The 13119-nt window shown below is 39.4% G+C and overlaps 1 long non-coding RNA gene across 1 annotated transcript in view; it reads right to left on the minus strand.

Moving 5' to 3' along the window:
• Positions 1 to 13119, minus strand: part of LOC144206472 (uncharacterized) — a 50656-nt gene that overhangs the window by 20843 nt on the left and 16694 nt on the right. Inside the window, exon 5 of the long non-coding RNA XR_013328370.1 lies at positions 7126 to 7205. This is a non-coding gene — a long non-coding RNA (uncharacterized LOC144206472). The remainder of the gene's footprint in view (positions 1 to 7125; positions 7206 to 13119) is intronic.

Below are 13119 nucleotides of genomic sequence, written 5' to 3' on the forward strand. Positions count from 1 at the left end.
AGTTGATGTCAAATGCTCTTGCTCTGGCTATTGTCAAGCAGCAACATCTGCAAAAAAAACTGGTTCTAAAAACATTCAGATCGATATACGTAGTAGCCTTAGATGATGCCATCAACAGAAAAAGTATGGTCCAACGCCACCACAGCTTTTTCTCCCAAGAGAATACCACACATCATCAAACACCCTCTGTGGTTTTGGGCTTACCATCACGTCCTTTGAATATTATCAAATCTTTGAATTTGACAGCTATGCAGATGCAGGTTCTTTTTTTTTGATAGACACTACCCCCAACATACAGTTGATTCTTTGTGTCTCATAAAAAACAAAAAAAGCTGATTACTGGAATCCTACTCTAAATTGTCAATGTCCCTTAGGAAAGGTATCATGAGGAGCCTAAGGTAGCCTGTCTAATGGACGTCAATATTTAATGGAAACAAAATAAGGAATATAACAGTAGAAGAAAAGACTAGAGTTAGAACTATATGTCGGTTTCAGTCATTAAAAAAAGATACTGCTGTTGCCAAGCACCTTCATTGCGAGAGACTGAATAACTAAATCACTGCATTGTCAAAAGCATTGCACTTCTCATTGAAACTCTTTTTGTTGTTTTACTTCTCAATAAATTCCCCTATGACATAAGAAACTGGAAAATTTAGCATTTCAGCAAATGCATATGTTTTGTAAGAGAATGATCATGAGCCCAAAGAAAAGGTAGGGGATTACTAAGGATGTGAATATGCCACTGTGATGAAAATGAAAAAAAGACTAAAAGCCAGAGCACATTTTTGGCTTTAAAGGTTTTATGCAAAACACGATACCCTTTTTGCTTTTCCATTAACTGGCTGCATTGAATATCTTAATATGGTATAGACAGTTTCACCGCAGAGCAATTAAGGGATTATGCTGGCATATAAGAACGCTGGATGCATTTGCTGTTGTACACGGCCATTCCGGTTCAGAGCACCGACTGAGAATGTCGAGCCGTGTTGGAGGATTAAACACTGATTATGGTTACTTACAGTAACCACTTCGCATTCATCTCTTACTTTATACAATTCATGTTGTGAAAACAGAGTTTGGTCAGCGTGAGCATCTTAATTTGATCAGCTTTATGTAAAGGAGGCACTTTGCAGGTTTTGGGTGAAGCCTGGTGAGCAGATTAACTGCAATTGTTTGTTATGGAATTTGGACTGTATGTTCAGCGTGCTAATCCTGCCAGCAACCAAACACAAGAGAAAAAGAAAAAAACAAATTAATAACAATGAATGTCTTTTCCTTATCGTTGTGTGTTTGTGTTTACTGTGTTGGGGGGCATCCATATGTGTGGCAGTGCTAAACATTGGCGCATACAGGGTGACATGTTTATTTTAGATCAAGACGTATCTTACTACAGCTCCATCCAAGAGCAGGCTTGTTCTTAAAATGGTTTATTTCATGGAGAAAGGCTTTTAACTTATTCTTGTGGTTGTTTCCCAAAGGAAAGGCTTTCATAACTCTCTAAAGCAAATAGCATTGGATATGATAATGAAAGGCTGACATGGTGTTTTGTTTGTAATAATAATGTAAATTTGTGAAACCAATCATCTATTTAACATGTATTATGATTGAGATTCAGAAAATGTAGCCTAATTTTAAGTCAATGCTTACTTTGTTTGGTTGGTTGGTCATTGCAACAATAATTTTAAAAAGGCTAATCATTGCCAAAAATACAAATGCAAATATAATTAAAAAAAAGGGGATGGCTGATGTATTTTTCACGAATATTCTTAAAGTCCCGTGCATACATTGGGAATTTAGAATTTTGGGGCATGTCTACCTTTTATTTCTATCCATAGAGAAGGCCACATTCATGGCGGACGTAAAACAAAGAGTGGAAGGGTTTTTCTGGGGTAAATACAGACAAAAGCACATACACCGGCAGAATACTGAAACGACTGTAGCCCCACATTGAAAACGTTTGCACGTGTAGTGCGTCTGTCAAATGCAGAAGACAGAGCCAGTCTTCTGGCCAACCCCCATCTCTAATGCCCCTTTTACCTCCCTATTTGCTACAGCCTATTCAAACGCTGTCACTCAGAGGCTAGAAATCCATTAAACGCAAAGGCCGCTGTTCATTCACCTGAAAGAATGGAAAAATACACACCAGTAGTTTGTGGGGATTTGAGACGCACACAACTTCCAAATGCAGCAAAACCTCTCAACCTCATCCCTGGACAAAAAAAAAAACAGAACTAGCATCTAACTCTACTTTAGGACTTTATATTAAACAGGGATTGCCTGCAAAAGAACTGAGTGATTTGCCAGTAATCGTGTTGGTTGCAGCATAGAAGAGACCAAACTCAGAGGAGTCACTGTACTCATCACAGCTTAGAAATAATGAGCAAAATATTGATTTTCTAGCACGATACATCATTTCTGCATACAGATTTGTTGCCATGAATAAAGCAGTGTGAACCTTTAGAAACATGAGTTTCTCTCTAGCTTTTCTCAGTCTGAAATGGCCCCAGTTTACCCCTCCAACGCACTTATCTTGTGAGTTCTCTGCTAAAAAGGAACATGTCCCATTGCGGTATAATTACGTGGAATCTCATTGACCCGTCTAGTTGCTTTGGTAGAAGGGTATCTGGTCAGCAGCTCAACTCAACCCGCCCTTTTGACAGATGCCGTTTGCCAGAGGTGTCTGTGCTAACCTGACAGCAGGAGCGTGTGACCCTCCGCCGGGCGAAGCGGCTGACAAGCGGCCAGACAAAAGCTCTCAGTCAACAGGCTGTTTAATAATCATCATTATGGAGTGAACATTGTGCCGTCGGGACGAGTAAACACATATCTATTGATCCAATGGTGGCGCGATAGAAATATTTTTCACTCGGCAGCTCACCTCTCTGTTAAAGCTCAGCCTTTTTCACGCCGGCAAAGCATTCAACGAGAAAAGCCGAGAGGTACAAAAGGAACGTTGACATTTGGGCCATTTGTAAATAATAGCGTTAGCAAGATGGCCTATCCATAACCCCCTGAAAATTGCTGTCGGCCAAGATAAAATGCCGGGGCCCCGCTTGGAGAAGATCAACGTGGGCTGATGTGGTTTTATTTGTCTTTAACGTCACACTCGCTCAGTGTGAAAAACAGTCTGGAGTAAACGCTAACGACAAGAACGCTCTTATGCACTTCAAATTGGACGTGAAGCGGCGTGCCGAGAAGCCATTGCACCCCAGCGGAGCGCTAATCTGCTGAAGCTCTCGAGTGAATAAGACCTTGATGGGGAATGAGGGAAAAAAACACCTCAGGTGCTATTCGCAATACAGATTGATGTTGCAAAGTGAGCTCTACATTCGGTCACAGAAAAGCTTTGGACTGCTTATCGTGAAAACTTGGATGGATAAGATTCACATGCCATTTGAAAAATAAAATGGAGGAACATTTACAAATGTTTAGGACGCTCCACACATTAAAATGTACCAATAAACTCTCACCTCAGAAACTATCGCACCCAATTTTGCATTCTTAGATTGCGCTGGAGTATGCTTAGTATGCCCCAGAGTTGCCTGCTTAGTATGATGCATTGGTATTATCAGGGAAAAATATCTAATTGAGCGTTTCACTGATTTAATTGTGCATTAAGATGTAGAGCCTTTTATTCCTCAGAGCTATTAGGACCTCTTTTGTTACCAAAGCATTGCACAGCAGCTTTTAATTTTAAATAGAGGCAAATCCTGCATTCAGAGACACTTGCTATTCTGTTATTTGGTGAACAACTAGTGCTTAAGAGTGAAAGCAGAGGGCACCTCTTCTCAGCATGAAGTGGACAGCCATTTCTTGTAGTAATGACAGGCCCCAATGTGTGCACTTCCATTCAATTCCCGGGAGCTCAATGACCAAGGATGCCGCAACCTAACGATTAGTGCCGTGCTAATGTCAGAGAGTCAGCCGCCTTCAAATATTATATTTTCATCTCCTTGTGTGTCTGTTGATGACACCCATTTATAAACACACATCCTCCCTGTCAACCATGCCCAGCACCTCATCCATGTCCCAACTGTTTGGCTGTCTCCATTTATTCTTTTTTTTTTGGAGCACTCTAAACAAGCACAGTAGGTAATTCACACTATATTAAAATGTGTTTGCCCAACAAAGGAGTTTAATCTACTGTGGCTTGAATAAGCAAATTATCACTGCTGAATCAAAACCATATGCACAAAAGCGAGACATTTATCGTTTTGTAAATCTAGGAGCAACAATCACATCCTGAGTGCTTGCTTATTTTAAGGAGAGCTGTTCAAGGATCTTATGCACCCAAATAAAGAATAGAAAAAGAGGCTGCAATTTAAGAGTTCAATAACCGGGTAATTGTTAGGAGCTGAAGTTTTTATAGTCGTGCTAAAGATGTAACAAGGAACCAAATTCAGGTAAGCAGCTATGGAGGATTTTAAAATTTCAAGCTGGGCATGATGTAGAATCGTACTTCTCAATCATTAATGTCTGCAAAATATAATATTCAAAGTAATGTAGAAAGCCAAGGAAGCCAAAAGTCAGTACTATAAACAAACCTGTAAATACAGACAATGAATGAGTTAAACCTAAACTTGACACACGTCTCTGGAGGGAGCCGATTGGAAGATACAAATTGGTGAAATTGAACAGGGAGCCAGAAAAACAAGAAATAACATGAAACAAAACTACATCGACTCAAACAATGCACAAGTCAACTCAACCCCAAATTACGACAGTAGTTGCAATTTTGTAACGGCACATGATCAAAGAGTAAAAAGAAAATTCCAATATCAGGCAATGGATTTCAACAAAATAACAGCAGATGTGTCAAACTCTGAAGTGGATGAAGAGATACTAAGCACAAGATTAAAATTAAAGGGGAAAAATGAATTTACCCATGGAATCAGAACAGTGGCAGGTGATCAACCTTTTCAGGAGTTTGATCTGCTTTGACAGTACAAGGTTACATAAACAATACAACATATGCACAAAGCAGTGTTACAGTATGCAAGCTATTAGAACAGGGATTTGCCAAGGTGCTGTGATAACAGTCATTATAGAAATGATGATTGGAAAGTAAGCCTTAATGGTGGTGCATGGAAATTCTATAGGGAAATCAGGCACTTTCATTCAAAGGTGGGAAGCCATGCAAATACTTTGTACATATATGCAAATATACATATTTTTATATACACCTATTAGGGTTGGTTACATTCTTTTGTTCGTCAATGACAATGGCCATTTATCTATGAATTGCAGTGCAATTTTGTCATCAGTCAATCTTTGTGAATCAAATTTTAATGAGCGATTATGTGATGATGTTTTCCCGATGCCTACGTCGGTTGTCTTTGGGTAATCCGACTTTCGGTCACGTCCCAAGAACATGCATCGGCAGATAGAACACTAAATTCTATATGGCTGTCATTGAGAGTATGAATGGTTGTTTGTAAATATGTATGTGGTTTGCGATTGGCTGGCAACCTGTTCAGGGTGCACCTCACATCCTGTCAGAAGAAGGTTGAGATAGGATTGTAGCACAGAAGAATGAATGAATGATTTGACTCCATGGTTTCATACAGACAGGCTGACAAGATAATAGACTTTTCATACGAAGAAAAATGCCCAGAAAAAAATTGGCAACATTAAAAGTAATTGCAAATTTTCTGGGAAGGTGACTGATGTTTCAAAGAAACTAAAAGAGGCAAGAGTGGAGCAATTTGTTGTGGAGTGATGTCGATGGAAATACAAGTTGCCTGTAGGCAAGAAAAGCTGGAAGAAATGCAATAAATCACACCAGAAAGACAAAGAAGCAGATGGAAGCAATGGCTTTAACGGAATTTTTTGGAGAATGCTCATGCAAAATGACAACCAGGAAGAGACAAAAGCTGCAAAGAAAAAAATTGCTGCGTCCTACTGATGAACAAAATCTCCATTAACTTATGTATATTTTGGGCAGAAGAAGTATTTTCTTAAAAAAATAAAAACATCCAAGCATAACTACATGGGTTACAATAAAAACACAGTTCAATACTATTTACTTTAGCTGGTAATACAAATTTTCTGTCATTTTGTAATTATCCCCCTATGTCTACGGATTGTCTGTGTTAGGATACTGACTATTTCCAAGTCTTTGTTTATATTTCTTTGTTATTTCCCATTCCCTCATCTTATTTGCTCCAAAATCAAGTGAACTACATGAGGTCAACAACGAGAGAAAAGTTCAGTGTGTGACACGTTGAGCACATAACCAGTGAGAGCTTTTGAACGGGTCGATTTTTGAAATGTGCCAGAGTGGCTCCCCGCTGAGCAGTAAGCTAGGACTTTGATGTATCGCACTGTAATGTGGTTGTTATCCATAATCGGCTTGAATTCAGGAGGGCCCGGCTGAAAGGAGCTACAGCGCCATAACACATTCTTGCGAGACATTAAAAGAGGGGGACCGTCGTCTTCCCATTAAAAAATCCTCTACTCTTGGCCAGGATTTAACCCAAAAGCCAGGATCTTAAGCACCTGAATTTATGCATTAGTAAAACTGCAAGACACTGATATTTTGTGATAGTGTCAGACATTGTGGGTTGTAGAGAATAATATTGCCCTCTGCATATGGTGTGTAATTTTAAAAAAATTGCAGACTTGCAAGGTGTATAAATGTGTTCCTGTCCGTCCATTTTACAATACCATGAGTATAGTCAAGTCATGAAGTCAAGTCAAAAAGGGGATATACATCAATGACCAATGATGTGTACAATGCCTTACAGACAAAAAGAGAGCATCCAATACTATTAAATGCTTAAAAAAAATAAAAAGTGAAGATAGCATGAATATACTGCAACTCTTATGTCTCAAAGGTCGAGACAAAATTAGGTCTCGTTCTTGTATGAAGAAGACAGCAGATTGTGGTCAGCTAAAACACTGACAGTTGTTTTCATGAGGCCAATTAAGGCAATCTCATGTGTTTTTCTTAAAAGTCTGGGTGTCTTATTGCCCTACTTTATAACCTAAACCTAGAAAATGTGTGGAATGGCAGTAGTACTGGCCAGAAATTCCTGCAAATATAGCAAGGCTTGCATTTTTGTATTGTAAACAGAAGACCTAACGGTCTTAAACCATAGTTCAAATATGAAGACATAAACTCACCCGTATAATAATGATGAATGATGATTCCTTTGACAAAGATGAGCCAAATATACCATGTGAGTGATGCGCTGTGGTTATACCTGCCATGGAAAAAACAAAAAGGTCACTAATTGAAATCAAGTCCATTTCTTGCCCTTACATCGTCAGCACTCATGCCCACTTTGAATTTTTTTCCCCCAAATTCTTCCCAAATGCATTAAAAGATGGGGGGAAAGCCCAATCTACCTGCTACAATAATCTAAGGAAGAAAAGAAGTCCCTAAATTGTTCAAATGAGTTCATTTTGCCTTCTTACCCCAACTCAAAGGCGAGATGGTGTTTTGCATGCTTGCCTTCCCCCCATTAGTGGGAGCAAAATTAACAGCATTTAAGTGTCTATTAAAACTCCAATGCTTTGTCGCCTCTGGCTGACCTCGCTGTGCCCTTGTTCTATCCGCAGCGGCTCATTAAAATGTCATAATTGCAGGTGAGCATACCATGGTATCAACACGCTTAATTGGCAAAGCAGACAGGGTTGGTGCTGGTGAAGGTGCGGCCACATAGATAAACCTAACGTAGCATTCAAATAAATAACAGTTATCACTAGCGGGGACCAGCCAGTTTCATTAACGAGGTCGTGTTCCCTTATTAACCAAAAGAGAAATGTTTTATGGAAATTTATTGCAAATAAAAGAGCAATTATGTGATGATAGTATTTTTGAACAGCACTAATAACGTTACGGTCATTGTGTTAATTTTTTTTCTAAATCTAGTGTTTAGAGAGGAAATTAAGGGTAAAGACATTTCTGGTTGGGTCAAATGGGATTAAAGATGAATCACTGTTTTGTCTTATTCTTTGAAAATAACTTATAAGGTGAGCCCAATGATTTGGGTGACGATGTAAATAAAGTTTTTCTGGTTGTATTTTGCACATTATAAATATCCTTTTACATTGTGAAGGAGCAAAACACTCCAGAGTTGTTTTTACTTCAACTCACGTGAAGGTTTAACTTTGCCACTAATCGGCTCTTACATTTCATTTATGTCATCTTGCATGGCCCTATGCGCACCAGCTGGCTATATATGATGGGAACACGCCGACTCTTTTTAACCTGCCTCTGAACCGTCAAATTTCTGGCCAGTCTTGATCTGTCCATTTTTCTTTAAAACATTTTAGGTCCCCTCAAAGCCCTCCGAAAGCTTCTTAGTAACAGTCGGCCGATCAAAGCCACTGCGGCCTTTACGTCCTCCCCTGAACTGAAGCACAAGTTTGGGATCATCCGAAAGAAAAGGAGGGAGGTTGGGAGTCGGTGGGGGCTGAAATGGCATTGTTTGCCACCGAAATGACTCGGAAAAAAGCACATTGTAGAGCACTGGAGAGCACAGTTGAAATAGAAGAATTGGGAAATTTGGTTGTGGAAAGACAAAGACAGTAAATTCTGTCATTTATCTGTTCAAAAATGGTCTACAGTGTACTAAAAAAAAGAAACCTAGTCCACAATATGGGCTACGATCATTCATATTGCAATAACAATCCCTTGAGCAACAGATTTGAACATAAACCATCACCAGCACCACATGTAAACATAAAAAATGAACAAAAACTTGAACTTGGGGTCAATCTGGGTTATGTTAGGGAGACAATGACTACAAATGGATATAATCTTTATATGAAAAAAATACCAAATCATTTACTTCTATGGGTGTTTATATGTCAGTCCTATTGCCATCAAGAAAAACATATAGAGGAATACAAAAAAATGAAAAATACACTAGTGTGCAGTACAGTTGCCATATGGTATATTTTTTTTCTTGAGGTAATGTTTACAATCATTGGGGTGTTGAACGTCAGAGACAAAAATGTGTATTTGTGGCAAGAAAAATGCACAGCTAAGCCGAAAAGTAACGTGCATTCTTTAATATTGGAGTAGGTTTTCGTGTATTTGTTCAGTATTACTCAGGGTTTTGGGGTCAGCTGAAGCCTGAGGTATCAAGGATCATTAAAAAAGTGTGACAGCTGACAATTTGGCGCTTTTGATTATGAATTGTTGATATGACCACTCTTTGTGAGTCTCTCCCCAAATTCACTCCAGGGATTCCAGGCTGAAACAAGGCGTCAGTTGACAGAATCTGACGCCTTCCTCCTCGCCGTCGCCTCCCAGCTGAAAAGCCAGTAATTAGGGAGTTTGGGCAACATGCAGACGGGAGGGAAAAAGTGCCAACAGATAGCGCAGTGTCACGTGTCACCAATTATGCAGCCTTTTTGCTTATGGATGCAGCCGACCGCTGTTGCGATGTCACACAGGTGGCCGAGTGCAAGGTAGCACAAGATACTTGTGGGATGCCAGTGACATCATTACGTGTCTAATTCAAGTTTATCTCTGACATATGCTGATTATTTACCACTGCGACTATGTCAGCGAGAATACAAACAACAAATGGTGTTGCTTATTAGAGTAGTGCTTTTTTACTGACTTTTTTTTCAAGCCTTTTCAAGGTCTTCACTTTTGACATGTTATTTATTCCAATACATAATACAGAGAGTATTGTAAATACACTGCCTTAACCGCAGTTGTTCAAGGTAGGCCAAAATGATGATTATACCATGAAACTAACTCATTTTAAATACTGTATTTGTGATTTTGTTCTATTAGTAATATTTGTGTGGATAATGATAGGGAAAAATGACCTTTAATACTATGTTTGTTCCAAATTTATTCCAATTTATAGGTAATTTCTCTTAATTCTCTCTACAAAATGTACTTGGTGATGTGTTGAATTGGAATTTTGCAAGAAATTGCCAAACTGTCTATGCAATTCTTCATTATTTTTTTCTTTTTTTTTCTTCTTGCAAACATAGATGATCTATCATGGAATCTTGTCTGACAGAAAAGAAAAACTGCATACTTCTGAGTGAAAACAAATGATAACAGCTGCATTCGTCCATTAACTCAGCTTTGAATAACAACCCTTGAAGGTTCTTTTCTCTTCCAAGTCATTATAAACGACACAGACAAGGAAGGCGCCTGCTTAAATTTTGCCAGAAGACGCCTTTGCGTTGTAGCTAATGACTTTCAAACACCTTAAGCTGGGAGAAACGAGGAGGCAAAGTTAATTGCAACATTGGAGACAGAGGACCACTCCAAGCATCCCCTTCATTTGTGAATTAGAGATGTGCATTTAGCCAAAAGGAAATGTAAAGTGGAATTGCTCACCATGAAGAGGAGGTTAAGTGCACTAATGGAAGGCAGCTAAGTGTTTGTTATTGTGCCCCCCATTATTTCTTTTCTCTTCTATATTCAGAGTTTCGATTCAGCATTGGGGGAAAAAAAATAATAATGGCTGCTCTTTTATGCATCCTCCTAACAAAAATGATGCTAGTGTGTAATATTTATGGGGTTAGATTTATATCACAATTCCATAAGCGTTACGTAAAACGCTTGTTATTGCAGGTAGATATTGAATCTAGTTTCTGATTTGAGACATTCTTGTCTATGGTGGTAGTCGAGAAAATTGCAGTCCTTTGAGATGAACAAAAATGGAAGAGATCTTCTCTTTATTTGTTGTGGCATAAATGTAACATCAATCAAAGAGTTATCTGCAGCCATACATATTACATTGAAAAAAATATGTATTTGGCATTTAGTTCCTATTGATGTGCTACTGCAATACAATGACATTTTTTGCATTACTGGCTTAAAACAACACTGTTTTAGTGGTTTGAATAGCATTGGCAAAAAGTGTGTAATTAAATAAGCATATTCTTTATCCACAGCTGTTAATTACCAATGGAAAGCACGTAAACCTCTCTGGGTAATACATGTCACATTGTTTTATCATATTTAGTCATTGGAGAAAAAATATTGAAAACTTGACTGTCGGACCTGTGTTGTATGCTGCATGGTGATTGGCCAGTCTGCATTTGGGGCTGTGACTTTGGCTTTTAGCCACTATTTGCATGTTCTCCCTTTCAAGATAACTTTACATGTCATGAAAAATGTAATCCCCGCCTCTGACATGCAGCGGAATTAGCGTTTCCCTGGCTTATTTAACGTGGCTAATAATACTTGCCTTAAGCACGTTAAAGAGCGGAGAAAATTAATGGGGGCATTGTGGCTACTGCCGAGGACAGAGTGCCTGACATTGCATTTGTCACGTTACAGTACAGCAATGGTGTGTAAAATGAACACTAAGGTGTCACCAGGACGAGAAAATCCTCCAAATTGCTTGGCTCTGAAACAATCTATGGAATAAAAACAGTGCACGTGACACGCACGCCAACCCCTTTCTAACGAGAATTTGCTGTAATTGATGTCGCAGTGCTCAAGATGGAGATCATTCCTCCGTTTCCTCCCCTTTTGTTTGCTGCCATTTGAGCAATACACCCTCTGAACTTTGAGCAGTCACTTACTGGCTCATTTCCGTCACTAAACAAAAAGCACGGCTCTTCTTTTTCTTTCCGGGCGCCATCTTGTCACCAAAAGCATTCAACGACGGCGGCATTAAAAGCGGAGACGAGAAGCAATTAGCCAAGAAATGACTCTGATCTCGGTGACATTTGGGAGAAATTGCAATGCGCCACTGATTGACAGTCTAATCCAGAGAATTTGATGGGCGCCGGGCCCTGCGTTCGCTCGAGCCGAGCGGGTCGGCGGCGAGATAACGCAGAGCCGGCTGCGCCAGCCAGATAGCCGCATCTGCCTGTGATTCGTCGGCAGGCAAATTCCTCCAGTTTTTAAATGATGATGAAAGTATCGACCATTAATGACAGGATCATCTTCCCTGCCTGAAATAAATGCTCTAATCCCTTTTCGCCAGGTCCATGAATTCCTAATATGACTTATATAAACTGGAGCAGTAAATCAGTGTTAGCTCAGTTGTGTTTGGAAAATTTGTACCCCGGCCCCTGCTTAAAATGCAAGGCGGCCGACTGAGGACGTGTTCTCTTAAGCTGTATCATCCAATGAGTTATCGCCACGGATAGATTAACTTCCTAGCTGCAATAAGAATTGCAAATAGGGGAGGAGGGGGAGGGAAAAAAGGTGGAATCCTCCGTGGCTTTTGTTAACTGGGACGTTGTGTGTTTGACTTCCAAGTCAACGAACAGTGATGATGAACGTCCCAACCTTTAGTGATTGCTTGACATGAGTGACGAGTACATCATAATCATTGTTCTATAATGACATTAATAGCAGTCAGGGGAAGAAATGGAACCGGGGGCATTACATGATGTTTGTGTGGCATACAGTGAAAGTGTCAACGTCTTAAAACCTTTAGCAACCGTCAAGGTGGTCTTTTGGAAGGGGTGTTTTATAAAGAATTCACTTTTGAAGTTGATGTACAGTGAAAATCTATATTTTCACAGAATTTTGCAAATGATTTAATTCAAAAATAGAATATGGAGGACCAAATACAGGCTACTATGGGAGCGTGAGAACAGAACGCGATGACCAAGAAGTCCTTGTTACAAAAATCTAAAATCCTACAATAATTGAGCCCTGAAGTTTATTCAGGACTACTCTTCCATTAATGAAGTGCTACATATCATTTCAGATTGTTTTCTTGGCGCCAAATATGCTACCGGATGCCAAACTGCAAATATACTCTATTGGAAAAGAGTCGGCCAAATTTATCGCCCCCTCTGCTGCCATAAAGTCAATTTTAAAGGCACTACGTAATTTCATACTTATATTAGATTGAACTTCTTAAAAATATATATTTAGAATTTTCAGTTCTCACTCAGAACCCACAACTCTACACATACAGTTAGATTGTGCAGTGACCTTAGTATACATAATGAAAAATCCAAAGCGGTGGGAGAGACCTGTGAGTGACACGATAATACCAAAGTGCCTGGCTGGCATAATAGCAGGAATTTTGAAATTTGCTTCCCCTCACGAGAGTCATTGTATTGGGTTTTTTTGTGTGTTTTTCTTTAAAGACAAGTGGTGACACAATGCCTGCCGCCTGAACGTGGCGATTAGGGCTGAGTGGAACAGCAAAAGTGGGGATCTGA

Source organism: Stigmatopora nigra, chromosome 13 (genome assembly GCF_051989575.1).
Source record: "Stigmatopora nigra isolate UIUO_SnigA chromosome 13, RoL_Snig_1.1, whole genome shotgun sequence".
Taxonomy (NCBI): domain Eukaryota; kingdom Metazoa; phylum Chordata; class Actinopteri; order Syngnathiformes; family Syngnathidae; genus Stigmatopora; species Stigmatopora nigra.